Source organism: Narcine bancroftii, chromosome 5, assembly GCF_036971445.1.
Source record: "Narcine bancroftii isolate sNarBan1 chromosome 5, sNarBan1.hap1, whole genome shotgun sequence".
NCBI classification, from domain to species: domain Eukaryota; kingdom Metazoa; phylum Chordata; class Chondrichthyes; order Torpediniformes; family Narcinidae; genus Narcine; species Narcine bancroftii.
Genome location: NC_091473.1, coordinates 52,759,757 through 52,773,195, shown reverse-complemented (window position 1 = coordinate 52,773,195; position 13,439 = coordinate 52,759,757). Strand labels below are relative to the sequence as shown.

The window sequence follows — 13,439 nt, the reverse complement described above, 5'->3', positions numbered from 1 at the left end:
GGTCTTTACTTTTACAGTGCAGTTGCAAAAGTACTTAGATCATGTGAATCAACTGTTCTCTCCTTGTATGCATCGATTTCCATTAGTGGCAGGAGTTCATCTATGCGCAAAACTGTCACAATGCCAGAGGAAATTGTTGGTCACTTTCTCTCTTCCATAAGGGTAGCTGCTCTGCCACAGGAGCGAATGCCATTTTCTCTCCCTCCACAGAGCTGGGACAGGATGAGGTCCGAAAACTCACCATCGACTTACCATAGCTCATTACACTCTGAGTGTTAAACAACAATAGATCTGTACCTACTTTTGTTTTTAAACTTTATTTATTCGTTCAAAAAACAAATAGTATATGACATATACCAATTAACCATAAACACAAACATTATTTTTTTATGTATAGAAAAAAAAGAAAAGAACCCCCCTCCCCTTCAGCCAACTCTCCTAAGGAGAGCCATAAAGAAAGAAAAAAGAAAAAAATTAAAGAAAAATTAAATATACATACTAAGATCTAATCAATGTAATTTGAAATGTAAATATTCTGAATATAACAACCATTTATTAATAAAAATTTATAATTATCATGCAAAGCATACATATTTTTTCCATTATTAAGCAATATCTCATCTCATTATGCCATCTATTAATATCAATCAAATTTGTTTCTTTCCACGTACTAGCAATACATTTTTTCGCTACAGATAAACCTAAGTATACAAAAGCAAGCTGAAACTTATCTAATCCCAAACCTTTCAAAGGTTGCAAACTACCCAATAAAAATACTGTTGGATCTAAAAGTATTATAATCTTATACAGGTATTCTAAAAACAATTGAATTTTCTTCCAAAAAGATTGTATATGTATACATGACCAAACAGCATGAAAAAAAGTTCCAACTGTATTACCACATCTAAAACACAAATCTGATTCAAGAAAACCATTTTTCAGGTGTTAAGTATAAGTGATGTAAAAAATTATAGTTAATCATTACATAACGTGCATTTATTAATCTAGTTACACTATCATAACAAATATCTAACCAATCATCCTCGGAAAAAATAAAACCAATATCTGCTTCCCATTTACTTTTAGATCTATCTAACCCTTTTTACCCATACAATCCTATAATATTTGATACATAGATGAAATATAACCCTTCTCTGGTACCTTCATAAGAAAAGTCTCAAATTTAGTAATTTCAGGTAAAATCATATCTCTACCAAACTTATGTTTTACCAAAGATTGAATTTGATAATAGAGAAACAAAGAGTTCTTATCAATACCAAAACTGTCCCTCATCTGATTAAAAGATAAAAATTTACCCTCTTTCAAACAATCTCCTAAATTTTTCACACCTTTAAATCTCCAATGCAATAAACTTTGATTATGTATTGAAAAAGAAAAAAGTTGATTATTATACAACGAAGTCAAAGCTGATAATTCACCCCTAAAGCCTATAATTTTATTTTTCTTTACCCATAACTTCATTAAATGTTTTAGTATAGGCACATTATATTGTTGTAACAAATTTATATTTCATCTAAACAAAAATTGATGTATTTCAAATTCAGAAATATTTTCCATCTCAATTTTGGCCCAACTAGGATGCCGTACTAAATCCATCCATGAACTAATAAATTTAAGTTGGGCTGCTTCATAATAATTTTGAAAATGTGGTAAACGTAATCCCCCTAACTCATATTTCCAAGTTAATTTATTCAAAGCTACTCTCAAAAATTTACCTCTCCATAAAAACTCCCTAACCATTTTATTCAAGTCTCGAAAAAAAATATTATCAAGTAAATACAGAATAGATTGAAACAAATATTGTATACGCGGAAAAATATTCATCTTGATTGTATTTATCCTACCCAATAAATTAATAGGTAAATATTTTCATTTAATCAAATCAGTTTTAATGTTTTTTATTAACAGAACATAATTTAATTTATATAAAGATTGATAATTAACATTCAAAATTATTCCCAAATATTTAATTTGATCAGTCCATTTCAAATTAATAATATTCTTATAAACTGCATAATCTCCTTCACTTACCGGTAATATTTCACTTTTTTCTCAATTAACTTTATATCCAGAAAGACGTCCATATTGTATTAAACACTCCTTCAAGTGCAAAAGTGACTGAGCTGGGTTTGTTAAATACACCAATACATCATCAGCAAATAAATTAATTTTATACTCCTCATCTAAAACTTTCATTCCTTGTATCTGTGTATTTTGTCTTATCAGCTGTGCTGAAGGTTCAATCACTAACCCAAACAAAGCTGGTGATAAAAGACAACCTTGACGAGTTGATCGATTCAATTTAAAAGGTTCCAAAATCAAACCATTCGTCAATACCCTAGCTACCGGTTTACTATATAGAGCCCTAATCCAACCAATAAAGAAAGGACCAAACTTAAATTTCTCCAAAACTTTAAACAAAAAATTCCATTCAGCTCTATCAAATGCTTTTTCTGCATCTAAAGATCTGAAGATTGTTGAAATCTATTAATCAAACTAATCACGTGCAAAATATTATCTGAAGCATATCTATTATTTATAAAACCTGTTTGATGCATATGAATCAACTTAGGTAAAAATTTAGCCAATCGATTTGCTAATATTTTAGCTATTATTTTATAATCTACATTTAACAACGAAATTGGTCTATATGAAGATACTTTCAAAGGATCTCTATCTGTTTTGGGGATTACTGTGATTAAAGCACTAGAACAAGACTCAGGTAATTCATAGTGTTCTCCAACTTGACGTAATACATCCCCAAACACTGTAGATAAATCATCATAAAAAAATTTATAAAATTCAACTGAAAATCCATCATCACCAGGCGATTTACTGTTCAGCATTTCCATCATAGCCGTTTTAATTTCCGAATCAGTAAATGGTTCTTCTAACTCCTGTATATCTGCTTCCTCTAATATCAGTAAATTCAACTGTGATTAAAAAAAAAGATCAATTGATCCAGTTTGTTGTTTTCCTTCAGATGTATATGACTTTTTATAAAATGAACAAAATTCATCATTAATCTCACAAAGTTTATAAATAATAAAAGAATTCTGTCTAACAGCATTAATAGCCCTCGAAATCTGTTCTTTTTTCAATCGCCACGCCAATACCTTATGTGCTTTCTCTCCCCATTCATAATACTGTTGTTTAGTCCTATTAATCACACATTCAAATTGATAAGATTGCAAAGTATTATATTCCAATTTCAACCTAGATAATTCTATTTTCTGATCTTCTGTAGCATCTTTCTGGAATTCCTTTTCTAACTCATCAATCTGTTTCTCTAATTCAAGACTCTGATTTAATCGATTCTTTTTTATTTTAGAAGTATAACTAATTATTTGTCCTCTCAAATAAGCTTTCATAGCATCCCATAATATAAAGTTACTTTGAACAGAATTAGAATTTTCTTTCAAAAAAAATTAATTTGTTTTTTTTCAAAAAATCAATAAATTCCATATTTTTAACAACATTGTATTAAACTTCCAACGATAGGCCACTTGAATTTTCTCAGATGTTGCATATATAAAATATAACAAAGAATGATCTGAAATAACCCTACTTTTATATTCCGCTTGTTGTATTTTCCCTTGTAAATGTGCCGATACTAAAAAGAAGTCAATCCTTGAAAATGATTCATATCTAGATGAATAAAAGGAGAAATCTTTCTCTGTCGGATTAAGACTTCTCCAAATATCTACTAAATTAAGATCTTTCATCAACGCTTGAACCTGAACTGCCATCTTAGATTTCTTAACTTTCTTTGGAGATTAATCTAATAAAGGTTCCAAAGCACAATTAAAATCACCACCAACTAAAATATTATCATTAGCCTGACCCAAACATAAAAATGCATCTGAAATAAATATTTCATCATCTACATTTGGGGCATAAATATTAAGTGAAGTCCAAAATTCACTAAAAATCTTACAATTCAATTTAAGAATACATCCTGCCTTTTCTTCCATTGATTGTAATTCGAAAGATAAATTTTTATGTATCAAGATTGCTACGCCTTTAGCCCTAGAATTAAATGAAGAAGAATATACATGCCCAACCCAGTCCCTCTTTAATTTCATACTTTCTTTCACATTCAAATGTGTTTCTTGTAAAAAAGCAATATCAATTTTCATTTTCTTAATATACACCAAGACTCGCTTACGCTTAATCGTACTGTTTAATCCTCAAACATTAAAAGTAGCCAACCTCAACTTTGACATATCTACTATTATTACTAAATACCAATAATATCAATGTATATAGGCCCTCCAATAGGAAAAAAAATCACAAATTAAAAGCTAACTAAAATAAAAATAAAAAAAATAATAAAGAAGAAAAAAAATCCCACCCCCCCAAAAAAACTACCAAAAGGTAGTAATCCCTAAACAAAAATTGGGTGTGGGTCACCCACCAGTGGCTGATGACTAGTAAAGAACTTGGAGCAAATCTCTCCCTCCCCAGCCAAACAATGAATAACATCAAAATATCATAATTACAAAATATAAAGTAAGGAAAAGAAAATTCTTCTTTTCATCTAAGAGATTCCAATCTCGAAGATCCCATTTTAGAAGAAGTTGGACTCTTTCCATTCCCGTTTTTCCCATTTCTGCCATTTCTTCCATTTCCAGAACAACCAAATTTTTCTTTAAGAGACAATAGTGGACTACGTCTTTGTCCTCTTATATCTGGCAATGAATCAACAAAAATCATTGCTTCATGATCATTCTCAAAAAACCGAAATTGATAGTCTTCATAAAATACCTTCAGCACTGCTGGGTAGCGAAAAGTAGACTTATAACCTTTACGCCACAAAGCTTCTTTAACTGGATTAAATCGATGTCGACTTTTAATGACCTCTTGACTCAAATCAGGATAGAAAAAACTCTGCTATTCTGAATCAATAATGGAGTTTGTCGTTGTCTCGCATTTTGCACTGCCAGTCGAAGTATTGCTTCTCTGTCCAAATAATTCAAACATCGAATTGTTACTGGTCTCGGTGGTTGACCAGCTGAGGGTGTTCTTGGAGCTCTATGGGCTCTTTCCAGTACCAATCCTCCAGAAAAAAAATTCTTGCCCTAATACTTCTGGGATACAGTCTTTAAAGAAACAAAGAGGATCTTGTCCTTCTCTACCTTCTGGCAAATCAACGATTTTCACATTATTCCTTCTGCTTTGATTCTCCAAGTAATCTATTTTCCTCTCTAACTCCTTCTCGCGTTCTCCCAATTTTATGACTGATTTTTCAACCTTCAACACTTTTTCTGTGTTAGAAGCCACTTGTTATTTACAGTCCATAAAAGCAGTCTGGAATTTTTAAAATTCTTCATAAGATGCATCCACATGTGCTTTAACTATATTCAATTCTGAACTTATCATTTGAACCATCTCATTCATTAGAGGTTGCATGCATTTAGTTGCATACACTGTAAGCCAGAAAAGCTCAGCCCTGCTCTCTCTGACGTAGTGGCAGAACAAGGTAACTGCAACTCCTGCTGCAACTCAACAGAAGGCATTTTGAAAGTTTTACTGCGGGTCTGGACGGCACCCCGACTTCCTCGGGGGTTGCCGCTGGTCTCCCCCCGCATCTCGTTGTTTTTTCACAAAATTAAGAAGGAAAGCGATATCTTCAGATTGAAATGCTTCCTGATGCATTTCCAACAATGGAGTCATCTTCCTGCGTGCTCCCTCCGTTGAAATCAAAAGGCTTTCCAAATCGGGATCCACTTCTTCGGAACACGCACCTTTTCCAGAGAACAGGTAATTCCAGCGCCATCCTTCACTTGGTGAGTAATAGACATTATTTTTCCAGCTCCCACAGGCAGTCTTTGAGGTTTAGACACTGAAGAGATTAAGCCCGAGGCTACATCAAGTCGTCTAGGCCCCAAATCTTCAACACTTTGAAAATGTAACTTCTTATGCACTTGAGGTTTAATCTTTTTACCATTAATGGCCATAATAGTTCCTTAATACTTTAAACTAAAATTTAAAAGGTTTAAACTTGAAAACAAAGGGTTAAAAAACGGGTACTTAAAAGTCTGGCCAGAGAGGTCGAGATTACACGTCTAGACTCTACGCCATCTTGCCACGCGCCCCCCTCCCCCTCCCGTCTGTACCTACTTCTGAGTGCTGAGCTAATTAATTAATGCTTGAAGTTCTGAGGGGAATAATTCATGACTTGCAGAACAATAATATTCATACATAAACAATTAGAATCACTAATGATGTTTTTTATCTTCTATCAGTAAAATATGAGGGAAAGGACAAAGTGTTTAGTTTTTGTTTTCAGTGAAGCCACAGAAATGCAATGAGTAAAGATGCTGCCTCACAATGAGGGTGATCTAGACTCAATCCTGATCTCCACTGTGGGCACGACTGCGCTGGTTATATAAAGAGAAAAATAGTTTTGCAGTTCAAGACCATGTTTTACCACGAGATCCATTTCAGACTGATAACAACAAGAAAGGAATAGTCCTTGGCCTTGCAAGATAAATGTGGAATCTTTTCAGCAATTGGTAAAGCATTGTGGTTTATTTTCCACACAGTTTTTGAAGTTTTGTGTAGGAGGCTGGAAGAATCTAACAGGAGCTATGCTTGATGGAACTTAATCACAGCTTCGTAATTACAGTTTAAGATAGAAGTGAAAGAGCATAGCTTCATAAATATTCAGCATCTTTTTGAATATTTTGTCGGGAACAAAACATGAACGTATTTAGGTGCCTTTCGGACTTTGAATGAATGTGAAAAAATACCGGCGAGGATTTCAGCTTGTCACGTTGCTAGGAAAAGCAGGAATAAACTGATCAACTTTTTCAAGACCCAACGATTTTCAATCCCAAGTCACTTACCAGTGTCTGGAATTCACTGTCGAGTGTAGGATTCCATTAGAGTCATCAGTGTGTTGATTCAATCCCTTGGTTCTGTACCTGATTCACAAGATTCAACTCAAGATTTCAGCTGACTCCCTAAGTCTGCAATTATGAGTTTAATTCCAGTGCTTGCCCTCAATGCATGCACTACCGTCAACATAACGTAATGGACTGACTCCTCAGAGAGTTCAATAAACCACTACATGCATTAAGTTGAATGAAATTGCTCCGTGAGCAGGTATCTGTCTCTCAGGAACCAGCTAGATGGCAGACGATCTAACAACGCAAATCTCCATTGGAGTGGCAATTTTAATAAGTCACTTTTTTTCCACTTTACAAGTAGATATACTGAGGCTCTGCTCACTGAGTTGATGCAAACAGTATTGCAACAATGATAGAAGGAAATTGAAGCTGGAGGAATTGGGGGCAGAAGGTGGAGTGGATTATGTGTGAAATATATGAAGATTGTAATTATATTTTTAAGTAGGGCATCCTTCGCATTAAAATGAATGAGATAGTAGACTGAATAAAACAACCTGCAGAAAAAAGTGAATCTGAACATAAAAGCATAAATTGAAAAGAAGATTCCTTCTTCATGTTGAGGAGATTGTGTTAAATTGACCATTGTAGCCACCTGCGCAGATCACCAGCTAACAATGAGATGCTGGAGGAACTCAGCAGGTTGGGCAAAATTCCAGCAACTGCAATTTTTTGTCTTGCTCAGATCTCCATTGGCACATGGGCACTGGTTACTTGGAGGAGTTGTCTGAAGATTCTATTGTTGCCAAGGCAGTGAGATTACTGGTTGCCCTTTGAAAATGTATGCCAATCACAAAAAGCCCAAGCACAATGATTTTCCTTCCACTGTTAGATCTGAATTAGGGACAGTATCCAATTTCATTTTCAATTCTTCAGTAAATCAAGTAATCCATGCCTGCATGTTGTAAGACCAAGTAAAGGTATAAGAAGGATGTGATTGCATCAGTGAGAGTCCAGGGTAGGTTAACCAGGATGATGTTAAGGATGAAGCTTTTGTGTGATGTGAGAGATTGAACAGACTTTGTTTTGGAATTGAGAAGGCTGAGGAAACACTTGATGCACAGAATTGAGGAGCATTGATAAAGTACAGACTGAGAAGCTGGTCCCCATAGCAGAGGAGTCAATAACCAGAGGGCATGGATTAAACACAAGGGATGGAAGATTTAGAACTGATTTAAGGAAGAATTTGGAATTGAATAATTTATCTCAATTTGAGAGATCATGGCTTTGACTATGGACAGACTGATGGGAAATGATATCTGTATGGATGGATAAAGTGGACTGAGGGACATGTTTCCATGCTCTGTGACTGCACGATCCAATCCATGATTCTATAAACATTCAGCATGAGCTGATATATGGCACAATGGTATAGCACTGGACAGCCAAGTTCAATCCTGTGGTGTTTGCATATTTTCTTTATGACCATTGCATTTCCAGCTGCTCTGATTTTTTTCATTATAGCCATTAGAGCAATGCCTTTAAAGCGCCAGTGATTGGGACCGGACTGGAGTCTGAATCTTGCGCTGACTGACAGGAGTTTGTACATTATCTCCGTGTCTGCATGGATTTTCTTTGGGGGCTTCGGTTTCCTCCCACCATTCAAAATGTAGTTGGGGTGTAGGTTAATGGGATGTAAATTGGGCAGCACGGACTCATGGGCCAAATGGACTGTCATTGTGCTGTATGTCTAAAATATTTTAAAAAAATTAAATTTCTAATGATGTGTGAGTTGGTTAGTTAATTGGCCATGCTAAATTCCCCATTATGTAGCTGAGAATGAATCTGGCAGGAATTAATGAAAATGTGAAATTTGAAAATGGAATCAATGTAGGATGATTATTAATGGGTATCTGGTGGTTGGAATGGAGCTGGAGGACAAAAAGCTCTGTTTATGTACTAACTCCATGACTTGAAAAATGCCATGCAATGACCATTTCCAACAGGAGATAGTCCAGACACTTACCCTTGACTTCAATAACATTACATCACCTACACTCTCACCATCAATATTCTGGGAGATGACACTGACTAGAAGCAGTCACATGAAAGGAAGTCAAGAGTCTGCCTCTCCTGTGGTAAGTCACTCATCTCTAGCATCCCCAAAGCCTTTCCACCATTTATTACCCACAAGTCAGTGTGATAGAAAACTCTTCACTTACCTGAATGAATGCAACACCAATAATCATCAGACAGGTCACAATTATCCAGAACAAAGCCCCCTGCTTGATTGGCATCTTGTCACCACTTCATTCATTCATTCATTCATTCATTCACTCACTCACTCACTCACTCACTCACTCACTCAGTGACCACAGTATGCACCATTTACAAAAATGCACAGCAGTTACTTGGCCCAGCTACTCCAACAGAAGCTCCAAAACTCACAGTTCCACCCCCAATAAGGGAAAGGCAGCAGGCACAACTAAACATGACACCTTCAAACTCCCCCTTTGATGTGTATGCACTTCCCGGTCTTGCAGATATATCATTGGTCCCTCACTGTGGCAGGGTCCAAATCCTGGATCTCCCTACCCAACAGCATCTTCAGCAGAAGATGCACAGCTCAGTACCATCTCAAGGAGAGTTAGGTAATTAAATAAATATTGATCCTGTCAGTGATCCTCAGATCCTGAAAATGAACCTCAAAAAGTGCATTGGGTGGTTAAATATTGTGTCTCTGAGATGAGGGAGAAACCTTGTGGAATAAGGAAACAAATATGGCTTGTGTACTCTGGAGCATCAGAGACTAAGGGAAGGTCTGATCAAGATTTATAAAATTATGAAAGGAATTGATTGGGTACACAGTCAGAATCTTTAATCCAGGGTAAAAAGGTCAAATACTTGAGGACATGGATTTAAGATGGGTGGGTTAAAGTTTAAGGGAGGCGTGCAAGGCACGTTTTTCACACGCAGTTTGATTGCTGCCTTGAATAGGTTGCATAGGTAGTTGTGGAAACAGATACCATCCCAGCAGTGAGGAAGATTTTGGATCAACACATGAAATACAGAGAGTGAAGGTATGTGGATCAAGTGAAGTCAAAAGAGATTGAGTTCAATTTTGCATCATGATGGACACAGACATGGTGGGCTGGAAGCGACTGGTCCTGTGCTGCTTTGATCCATATAGGGGAATATAAATTGTATAAATATAAATTGTATATGTATGTATCTAATTAATTGGTTGGAAATTTTCAAAATATTTATTTGCAGATGTAAGAGTGCATTCTAGGATTGGAGAAGAAGTCGTGGCAACAGATTTCAGATTTATTGTCAGTACATACATGACATCGCATACCACCTTGAGATTCTTTTTGTTTTGGGAAAGCAAAATTACCACTTATTGGTAGCGCAAAAAAAAACTGCCCTCAAGGTACACATGTAAACAATCTGTGCAATGCTGACAAGAAAAAAAATCAATAAAATGCACAAGTAAGAGTTCTTAAATGAGTCCCTGATTAAGTTTTTTGTTGATGAGTCTAATGGTGGAGGAGTAGCAGTTGTTCCTGAATCTAGTGGTGTGAGTCTTATGGCACCTGTACCTCTTTCCTGATGGTAGCAGCGAGAACAGAGCATGTGCTGGGTGGTGTGGATCCTTGATGAATGCTGCCGCTATCCAATAGCAGCGTTCCCTGTAGATGTTCTCAATGTTGGGAAGGGGTTTGCCTGTGATGTCTTGGGCTTTGTCCACTACCTTTTGGAGAGCTTTACGCTCAAAGGTATTGGTGTCCCCATACCAATCCGTGATGCAGCCAGTCAACACACTTTCCACCACATATCTGTAGAAATTTGCCAGGGATTCTGATGTCATACCAAACCGCCCCAAACTCCTGAAGAAGTAGAGGTGCTGACATGCTTTCTTCACCATGCTATTACTCTGTTGGCTCCATGAAAGATCCTTAGAGATAGTGACTCCCAAGAATTTAAATTTCCTCACCTTCTCCACCTTTGATCCCCCAATGATCACTGGATTGTATACTTCTGAGTTTCCTTTCCTGAAGTCAACAATCAGCTCCTTAATTTTTATGACATTGAGTATGAGGTTATTGTTGGTGCACCATTTAGCCAAGTTTTCAATCTCCTTGTCTCTTTATATACAGCCTACTACAGTGGTTGTGAATTTGTAGGTGGTGGTGTTGTCATACTGAACCACACAGTCATAGGTGTAAAGCAGGTAGAGTAGAGAGTTAAGAACGCAGCCCTGTGGTGCTGATGGAAATTGCAAAGAATCTTTAAAAATATGTGGTCGGAGGCTGTTGTGGAGGTAATGCAATATTTTGCATCTGGCAGTGTGCACGCATCACAGTTATATCACAGGCTTTGATAGTTTTACCTGTGCTGTCCACATAGTGACAGAGCATTAAATATTCCTGCACTATAGTCCTCTTTCAGCTTTGAATCTAAAATTTTACACACACAATTATAGAACACTTACATACAAGTGCCCTGTTACAAGGTCTCCGGAATGAGTAAACATGCCCCCAGTATCTGAAGAATGTACCTCTCACATAATGAAACATTCTCAATAAGCACGTCACACTAACAGAAGAGCCGAGTCTTGGCTCTGAGTGTCCACCAAGCAGTCGTATGCCGCTCACCCCCAATACGGGGAAAACTTTCATTTACTGTCTGACAGAACTGGTGGGTCTGTCTCCAGTATTTTGGAGAGTTGAGCACAGACTGATGCACCAATGTTACCATCTACCTTATGCAAAACTTCGAAAATGCATGCTCCATTGGACAGTTGAGGTCACTGGCCACTGAGTGGGTCACAAGCAGATCCAAAAATAGCTCCCAAATATTGTGACTGTCATAGTCACTGGAGACTGAAGCTGTTAGATGTTGATCATGACAAGCAGCCATTCTCTTGGGGACCCTCTCAGTATGAATCTCCCCGATCTTAAAGTACATTGAGTTTGTTTGTATATTGAAGATAAAAGTGATTAAATTATGTAAGTGCAATTGTTACTATTGCACAGCTTGATTCAATATTTTAGTGCCAACAAATGGTTCCATTAAAGTATGTATTACTTTGTTGGACCACAGTACTGTCTGGATACTTAATATTCAAAATGTGTGTTTGGACAAAATAATTCACATGGATAGTCTAAAAGCTTCTGATGCCAATGTGTTGAGCGAAGCGACTCTTTGGAAACAGGAATATCCCAATTATTGAGAAACAGAGTATGTGCCTCAGACTATGTATAATGTGATAAATGATAAAAAGCAAATGTGATTTGGTTCCTTGATCTCAATCACAATTATGCAAAATAACTCAGTTGAAAATGTCCCATGTCCGGTTTGATGGATGCCAATATTCATACACCCATTGTCTAACATTTGGCTGAAACACTTGAGGGAATCTCAAGGTCATGTCAGATTGCAAGCCTGATCTCTTCGGCGACCACGTGCAGTCGACCAGTAGCCTTTTATCTGTTGATTACTGTTTGCTTTAAACACAGGCTAAAGCAAACACATCAAAGATGGCTACCAATTGAAATTTACATTTGAACACCTTTGATTTGAAGACTTTTTTGATGACTTTAATTTGAAACAAAGTTGACAGAGTTCGAGCTGTTCTCCATGGAATGCTGAAGGATGAGAGGTTAATTTAATGGAGGTATATAAGATTATGGATAGCCAGCACCATTTTCCCTGGGCTACAATAGCAAATAGCAGAAGACATCAGTTTCAGGTGAGTGGAAGAAAGTTTAGGGGTGATTGTTTTTTTAAACACTGTGTGGTGAGTGTCTGGAATTCATTGCTGAGGGTGGTGGTGGAAGCTGGTACAACAGGGATAGACTTGTAAAGGAATGTGGATGGAAGTAAAATAGAGGGTTATGGGTGTGAGATAGCAAAGGGTTAGATTGTTGTGGAGTGAGTTTATATAGATTGACACAATGCTGTGGGCCTAAGGGCTGTAATGTACTGTGCTGTCATGTTCTATGTTTGTGTTTATGCCAGCCATTCAAATAATTCCATAACTTCTAACTAAACCCTAATGGCAGTCATCTCAATGCTAGATATTTTCTGCATGGCAGTGTGAATCATGCCCCTTTGTTGTGTTTACCATTTACATTTTTCTGCTCAACCAGGGGATTGTTGACAACTCAGAAAAAAACTTGCATTTCAGTTGTTCAATTTTCTTTCCAAAAATATGCTTTAATCACAATAAATTATTTAGGAAGAAGGAAACAGTTCAAGACTTTTACATTCATAGTGTCAGTCAGACATTCTCATCAATGTACATTGTTACATTGTTCTCTCAATACACCGTTACCATCACTGTGGCATCTTGTCATTTCTACACATTGTCATTAGACATACCTAGATAAAAAAATTACAAACAAGAAAAAAGTTTGTCTTTTTAAACTTATAATGATGGTCATATTTATTTATTCTTATCAATGTACATTGTGACACTTGTTCTCTCAATAACCTGTTACCACCCTTCTGGCACCTTGTTGTTTCTCCCCCCCTCTGTTAGTTGAGAGGCTTCCCCTCAGT

The 13,439-nt window shown here is 36.4% G+C and overlaps 1 protein-coding gene and 1 long non-coding RNA gene across 11 annotated transcripts in view; both read left to right on the top strand.

The window, feature by feature from the left end:
- The window catches only part of astn1 (astrotactin 1), a 2,519,376-nt gene that overhangs the window by 1,914,468 nt on the left and 591,469 nt on the right, over positions 1-13,439 (top strand). The gene's annotated exons all lie outside the window — the stretch shown is intronic.
- Positions 1-13,439, top strand: part of LOC138763398 (uncharacterized) — a 106,670-nt gene that overhangs the window by 90,585 nt on the left and 2,646 nt on the right. The window lies entirely within an intron of this gene.